Raw genomic sequence first — 7,817 nt, forward strand, 5'->3', positions numbered from 1 at the left:
CCTGCTCACTCCCAACTTTTTTGAATGCATTCCTTGTATAAATTTGGGATTACTAAGACAAAAATAGCCTTCCCCCAAACTGCCAAGTATTTATAATAATGTTTAAGAGAGATTAATTATCCAAGGCTGACCCTGAGGAACAACTAAGGCAGGTGATGATTAAAATACTTGCACTCAATCAGCTGGAACTTTGATCTTCTAGTCTCCAGAACTGTGAGAAAATAAATTTCTGTTGTTAAACCACCCAAGTCTATCGTATATTGTTATGGCAGCCTGACAAGACTAAAAGAGATATTATTTTTTTAAGAATGGCATATTTTTATTTATTATAGAAGCAATATGTTTAAACAGAAGCTTGTGTATGAATGTTCATAGCAGCACTATTCACTGTTCACTATAGCACTATATCACTATAGATAAAGGTGGAAACAACTCAAATGTCCATCAACTGTTGAAGGGATAGACAAAATGTGATATATCCATACAGTAGAATATTAGCCGTAAAAAGAGTGAAGTATTGATAATGCTATAACATGGTTGAACCTTAAAAACATGCTAAGTGAAAGAAGCTAGATACAAAGGGCCATATATGATTCCATTTATATGAAATATCCAAAATAGGCAAATCCACAGAAACAGAAAGCAGATTAATGGTTGTCAGGGGCTGAGGAGTTGGGAGAATGGGAGTGACTGTTTTTTTTATGGTTAGATCGGGGCTGTGGGGTTTTGAGAGGAAGATCACAGAGGTAATATGCCATTTTTATTACATCATATCAAGAATATGTACTGTCAACATGATTTACGACTGTTGATGTAGACCTTGATGTCGATGATTATGATGTTGGTGTTGACCTGGCTGACGCAGTGTGTGTCAGGTTGTTCAGGTGTGTAAAGTTCAGGTGTGTAAGTTATTCCCCCCAACTTTCTCTACTCTTCGGAAGTACTCTGGGCAGCCATGCAGGGAGAAGAGAGTTATGCTCCCCCTGAATATAAATATTTTTAAGGCTTTTGGTACAAATTGTGAAATTATTCTCCTGAAATATTTTACCAGTTTACATTCTCAGCAGCAGTGTGAATATGTGTCTACTTTACTGAAAATTTGCCGACATTGGTATTACCCTTTTAAAAAAAATCTGCTGATCTTAAAGAGGAAAAATGGCATCTCATTTTAATTTGCATTTATGAGTTTATTAGAAAGTTGGTATATTTTTAAAATTATGTATTTTGTTGGTCATTTGTATATTTTCTTTCAGGGATTACTTGTACATCCTTTGTTCATTTTAAAAAAATGAGGTGTTTACCTTTGTTTTATTAATTTTTAAGATATTAACATTTTGACTGGTCTTATAAGTTGTCATATTGCCATTGGGTTTTTTTTTTTAAGTTTTCTTTTTGCCTTTTAATTTTGTTTATGGTATTTTGGGGGGTACAGAAGTTTTCATTTTACATGATCAACTCTATCAGCCTTTTTCTTTGTAGTTTCTATCTGTGTCGTCATGTTTAGAAATGCTAAATTTACACTTTGTAAAATACCTGGACAAATTTATATTCAGGAAATTATTATTATTGTTGTTATTATTATTAGGAAGTTATTATTTTTAAAGTTGAGACCCCGTGAAATGGGAGGACATGGCTTGACTAGATTGAGCTTTGTCTCAGAAACAGCTAACAGTGGACACATTTCAAGATGGATGACTGTAACTTATAGCCTCTTGTAGGGATTTCTGGGACTGGTTTTAAAGTTTTAAAGAACTCTCAAAATGGAAGTGAACTGGCTGACGTATGATACTAAGTTCTTTGGGGTCACAAAATGACAAACCAGTGAGATGACTTGAAAATGTGTATGTAAGCACTTAGTGAGAGATGAGCTTTGAAGTTTATGAGGATAACAAGTGTGATTATTGAGTAAGAAGACTAATTTGATCACCATCCTTCAGTAATTTACATACCTAAATAAGTCGTCAGAAGTGGGGGAATGGGGGACTTGGGGTCGTAGAGTGCTGGGGTAGCCATAAACATATATTCTAAAAAGTAGCTATTTCCCCAAAATATTTTTTTTTTTTTTTTTTTTTTTTTCTTGCGTTATGCGGGCCTCTCACTGTTGTGGCCTCTCCCATTTGCGGAGCACAGGCTCCGGACGCGCAGGCTCAGTGGCCATGGCTCACGGGCCCAGCCGCTCCGCGGCATGTGGGATCTTCCCGAAACGGGGCACGAACCCGCGTCTCCTGCATCGGCAGGCGGACTCTCAAGCACTGCGCCACCAGGGAAGCCCTCCCCAAAATATTTTTGAAACAATCTTGTTTAGAAATTTCTTCTGGTCAATTTCAGTTATGAAATAAAATTAATCTAATGACCGTTAGTATTACCTTACAAGGTAAAATAGTAAATGGAAATAAACCAGAGAATACTGCAGCAGACTGGGATGTGACAGGTCAATGGATGTGCTTTTCTCTTTACTTATATGCATCAGATTTCTTCAGCATCTCAAGGCCTTATCTGGAGGGTCCTGACAGAAGAGCTACTTGTGCCCCCTCCCTGGACCACAGCCTGAGGCTGGGGAGAGAGCAAGCCAGCAAGCCTTGGGGAGAAGTGCCTCAGGTCATCTTGATGTGGCGAGTAGGAATGATGGTGTGGCATGTCTAGGTACAAGAGGATAGAAGACTTGCCAGACCCAGTGTCCCATGGGTCAGAGTGGCATAAGAGGACACCCACAATGTCCTGAAGGTTTCTGTGTAGAGAAAATTTAGCTGAGAAAGAGAGAGAGCCAGGGGCTTGGCCCAGGATGAAGTATGAAAACCAGGTGAGGACGGAGCTGCCCTCTTAATGGATAGAATTAATGGGAACACCCTTGTGTCCTGCAGACCCCCCAAGGGAGCATGTGTCATCTGTTATACCCAGAACCAAGATAGCACAGATTAAGACCAAGAAGTGGGCTCCTAGGATAAGCCCTTGAGAGCTGAGATCAGTTCCAGGGAAGAGGAGAGGGCAGGGAGGATAAAAGAGAGGACGTTTTCAACCTAATTGTGACTGAATTATAAACTTGAATTGACTAAGAAATGACTGAATTCAGATGAATTTATCTGAGAGTAACTAGATTAAATTTTCTCAATTATAAATTGAAACTACACTCAATTATAGGAGAATAGAGAAAATTACGTTTTTGCACCCTTGAGTCAGTAACTGTGAAATTTGTACTGGCTCCAATACTTACAGGCAGCCAGGTATCAGTAAATTCTCAAGAACAGACCATGGGATCATTATGGGCTGCTCTTCCAAGTTATCACTTACCTGTGGCTGCAGTGCAAAAAGTCAACACAATGTCTTATCATCAGAAATCATGACAAAATATATTCAAATTTCTGTTCAAAATGTTCTCTTTATATTAGAAAGCAGAGCTAATGCTTGTTGGTGGGACGAGAACATGTTTTGAAGTTCTGAAGCGGTTCCGTCCAGATTATAAGCCTATGACTCTAAAAGGGGGAAGTATGAAATTGCAGGTTGTTCTGAATATCTTCTGTTTGCCCCTTCTAGGCCCACTGCCAAGCCTTGGTACCCTGGGGGGTGGGCGGGGCCCTAGGGCTCCCACCTTTGAGAGGCATTGGCAGGAACTTGGAGGGAGGGAGAAGAATGAGCCAGGGTATTGGTTCCCCATCTCTCTTTGGGAGAGTATCTTTGGCTTCCCAGGCTTCTTCCTTGCCATGAAGTGAAGGGCCAGGCCCCATTAACGATTCCTCCTCCTCTGCCATTGCTGCTGGAGCATAAGAGGTAGGTTAAGGGTCATAGCTAATGGCCTCTGGCCCTTTAAATCTGGTATCCATGGCACCACAGGCAGTGTCATTATTGTGTATTTGCTGCCTGTAGAGAAGCAGGCTAGTACACTTAAAGGAGGACTCCACCCCAGGGAGGCAAGTCAAAGCCTGCCGCCACCACCCAGGATTTCTCTAGCTGGAATCTGCATACGGGCCCAAGGGAGCCCATTATGAATACACCTATTTCCATACACTCCCAGCCAACACTCTAAACAATTTGTGCTCTTGCTGAGGAAGACCCATGAGAAATTGAAAAAAATTTTTTCTGGATGACATTAAGAAGACCGTGACATGATTTGGGTAAGTTTCATCATAAAATGAATCTTGTGCCCGCCTAGGCCTCTGGTGAAGTCTCATTTCTGCTAAGGCACAGGTGAGCATGCTGGACAAAGCATACTATTATTTTGGACAAATTAACATGGGTTTCAGTAACTGGACATATACTGTGAGGCAATTTAGGTATGTTTTACATAAATGCATCCTTTCCTACCTAATAGCATCAAAAAGTCAGAAAGTCAGTTCAGCGCTTAAAAACCTGAATAAATTAAAAATGCTTCACAATCCACCTTTTATTTTTTTCCTTTTTACAATTGATAAGCCAATATTGATACATTATTTTTAACTAAAGTCCATAGTTTACATTAGAGTTCATTCTTTGTGTTGTACAGACTATGAGTTTTGACAAGTGCATAATGTTGTGTATTCATCATTATAATATCGTAAAAAATAATTCCACTGCCTTTAAAAATCCCTATGCTGCATATATTTGTCCTTTCCTCCCTCCCTCCCCAGCCCCTGGCAACCAATGATCTTTTTACTGTCTCCAGTTTTGCCTTTTCCAGAATGTCATATGGTTGGAATCATACAGTATTGTAGATTTTTCAGACTGGCTTCTTTCACTTAACCATATATATTTAAGATTCCCCCCAAGTCTTTTCATGGCTTGATAGCTCATTACATTTTATTGCTGAATAATATTCCACTGTATAGATGTACCACAATTTGTTTATCCATTCGCTTATTTCAATTTATTGAAAATTGTGTCCAATTTTTTTGTAACTATGAATAAAGCTGCTATACACATTTATGTGCATGTTTTGTGCGGACATAATGTTTTCAAATCACTTGGGTAAGCACCTAGGAATGAGATTGCTGGATCATGTGGTAAGACTATACTTAGCTTTGTAAGAAACTGCTAAACTGTGTTTCACAGTGGCTGTACCATTCTTTCAATCCTACCGGCAATGAATGAATGAGAGTTCCGGTTGTTCCAAATTCTTGCCAGAATTTGGTACTGTCATTGTTTAGGGTTTTAGCATTCTAATAGGTTTGTAGTGATATCTCATTTTAATTTACACTTCCCTAATAGATTACAATGTTGAGCATCTTTTCATGTACTTGCTTGCCATCTGTATATATATTTTCTGTGGTCAAGGCTATTCAGATATTTTGCCCATTTTTCTAGTTGGGTTGATTTCTTATTGGTGTGTTTTAGGAGTTCTTGTATATTTTGGGTACAAGTCCTTCATCAGATATGTGTTTTGCAAAAATTTTCTCCCTGTCTATGGATGCCTTTTCATTCTCTTAACAGGGTCTTTTGCATAGCAGAAGGTTTTAATTCTAATAAGGTCCAATTTGTTAATTTTTTCTTCCATGAATTGTGTGTATTTGATGTTGTATGTAAAAAGTTATGACCAAATGCAAGTCACCTAGATTTTCTCCTATGTTATTATCTTCTAGAAGTTTTACAGTTTTGCATTTTACATTTATGTCTATGATCTATATGGAGTTAATTTTTTGTTTAAGGTGTAAGATCTGTGTCTAGATTAATTTTTTTGCATGTGGATGTCCAGTTGTTCCAGCACAATTTGTTTTAAACACTATCCTTTTTACATTGAATTGCCTTTGTTCCTTTTTCAATGATTGGTTGACTCTATTTGTGTGGGTATATTTTTGGGCTCTCTATTCTGTTTCATTTATCTATTTGTCTTTTCTTTTGCCAATACCGCTTTGTCTTGATTACTACAGTGTTATGGTTAAGTCTTTACATTGAGTCTTGTCAGTCCTGTGACTTTGTTCTTCTTCAATATTGGGTTGATTATTCTGGGCCTTTTGCCTTTTGATATAAGCTTTAGAATCAGTTTGTTCTTATCCACAAGATAATTTACTGGGATTTTGATTGGAAATGCATTGAATGTATAGATCAAGTTGGGAAGAACTGACATCTTAATAATATTGAGTCTTCCTATCCATGAACATGGAATACCTCTATATTTATTTAGATCTTCTTTCTTTCATCAGAATTTTCTAGTTTTCCTCATACAGATTTTTTTTTTGGTACTAGTGTTTATGGTGGTGTGTTTCTAATTTTGACTCCATTTTTTCATTGTTAATATATAGGAAAGCAACTGACTTTTATATGTAGGTCCATCTTTTAAATGTCTTCTTTGCCCCTTTCTCTCTTTGCTTCTTTCTGTCTCTTGAAAGAGAGGATGGAACTCAGGATTTGGAGAAAGATATTAAACATTTCTAAATTAGTAGACTTCAATTTTGAAGAGCAGTTTTAAGTTCATAGAAAATTGAGCATACAGTGTAGAGAATTCCTATAAGCCTCTCAAGCCCCTCACAGTTTCTGCTCACATCTTGCATTAGTGTGATACATTTGTTATGACTTTAATTTTTAAAATTTAATACAGAAAGTAGGTATTGAGTGCTTTTAGGCAAAAGGAAATAATTCCTGCCCTCATGGAATCTACAAACCTCACTGGGAAGGCTGAACAAAATGCCTCCATATGAGCAACTAATACAAAATAGTTTATAGTTGGGTTTTAATATGTGTCCTTCCTTAAGTGAAAGGGAGAAATTAGGAGTAGTAGTTTGGAGCAGATAGGGAGCCAGCTCTCCAAGGAAGAGGTGAGATGTAGGAAGGCTCTGGAAGGGTAGCAGGATTTGGAAAGATAGAGATTGACTGGATGCAAAGTGTAAGCAGAAGAAATGGCATGCACAAGGATGCAGAGGGCAGTCTGGAAGGGGTGGGCTTTATCACGCTTGGCAGAGGTGGGAAATGACCTTGAAGAATGTCAGTGTGTATGGACACCAAGGGGGGGAAGTGGTGGGGGGTGGTGGTAGTGGTGGTGGTGGGATGAATTGGGAGATTGGGATTGACATATATACACTAATATGTATAAAATAGATAACTAATAAGACCCTGCTGTATGAAAAATAAATAAAATACAATTCAAAAATTCAAAAAAAGAATGTCAGTGTGAGCAATTGGAACCTGATAAAATGCTTAGAGTTGAGTTTCTAAGCAGATCTTTGGGGTCTGGTTCTCTTAGGATCCTTGGGTTTTGGTTTCACATATACCTCAAGGCAGATATTCTGAACCCTTTGCTTCTTTGAATCAGAGTTACAGGCTCATGCCGGGGAGTGTTTCTAAGGAGAAGCACTGCCCTTCTGGGGAAAAGCTACCAAATGGGTCTGTACCTTTTTCATTTGCTACAAGAGTAGAATTTCATGTACACATATCAGGAAAAAGTAACTTGCTTGGGAGGTCCAAAATAGTGACACAGACCCCCAGGGAAGTTGCCCTGAGTGTCCCAGTTCCCTCACTGCCTGGCTGCATTGAACTCACTCTCTTTGAAGGGCTCTGTCATTTCTGGCGGGCAGGAGAACCCTGTGGAGTCTCTGAGGAGGGGGGGAAAGCAAGGAGGGAAATGTATGAATCCCATAGCTTTAATCTCCTCTTACTACTAAGGGAAGAGCAAAGAGGGCATTAAATGCCCTATTTTTTTTTTTCTTGGTCTCAATTAACTTATCTCAAGATGCCTCTCTAGAGTTATACGTAATTGTTTATTTAGGTCACCAATAATGACCCTGCAGGGATTCAAAAAAGTTTTTATAGCGAAAGTACACATTCACATTAGAATTTTAATTACTGCCTTCTCCATATAGCCTTCCTTCATAATATCTCTCTGCATCCAGCTCATTTTTTCCCCCCATTCCTGC

At 38.6% G+C, this 7,817-nt stretch overlaps 1 protein-coding gene across 1 annotated transcript in view; it reads left to right on the forward strand.

Moving 5' to 3' along the window:
- The first annotated feature begins 3,832 nt into the window (after positions 1 to 3,832).
- The window catches only part of CLIP4 (CAP-Gly domain containing linker protein family member 4), an 80,319-nt gene continuing 76,334 nt past the window's right edge, over positions 3,833 to 7,817 (forward strand). Inside the window, exon 1 of the mRNA XM_007470875.1 lies at positions 3,833 to 4,109. The gene's annotated coding sequence lies outside the window, so the exon portion shown is untranslated. The remainder of the gene's footprint in view (positions 4,110 to 7,817) is intronic.

This window comes from Lipotes vexillifer, unplaced genomic scaffold (genome assembly GCF_000442215.2).
Source record: "Lipotes vexillifer unplaced genomic scaffold, Lipotes_vexillifer_v1.1 scaffold717, whole genome shotgun sequence".
Classification (NCBI taxonomy): Eukaryota; Metazoa; Chordata; class Mammalia; order Artiodactyla; family Lipotidae; genus Lipotes; species Lipotes vexillifer.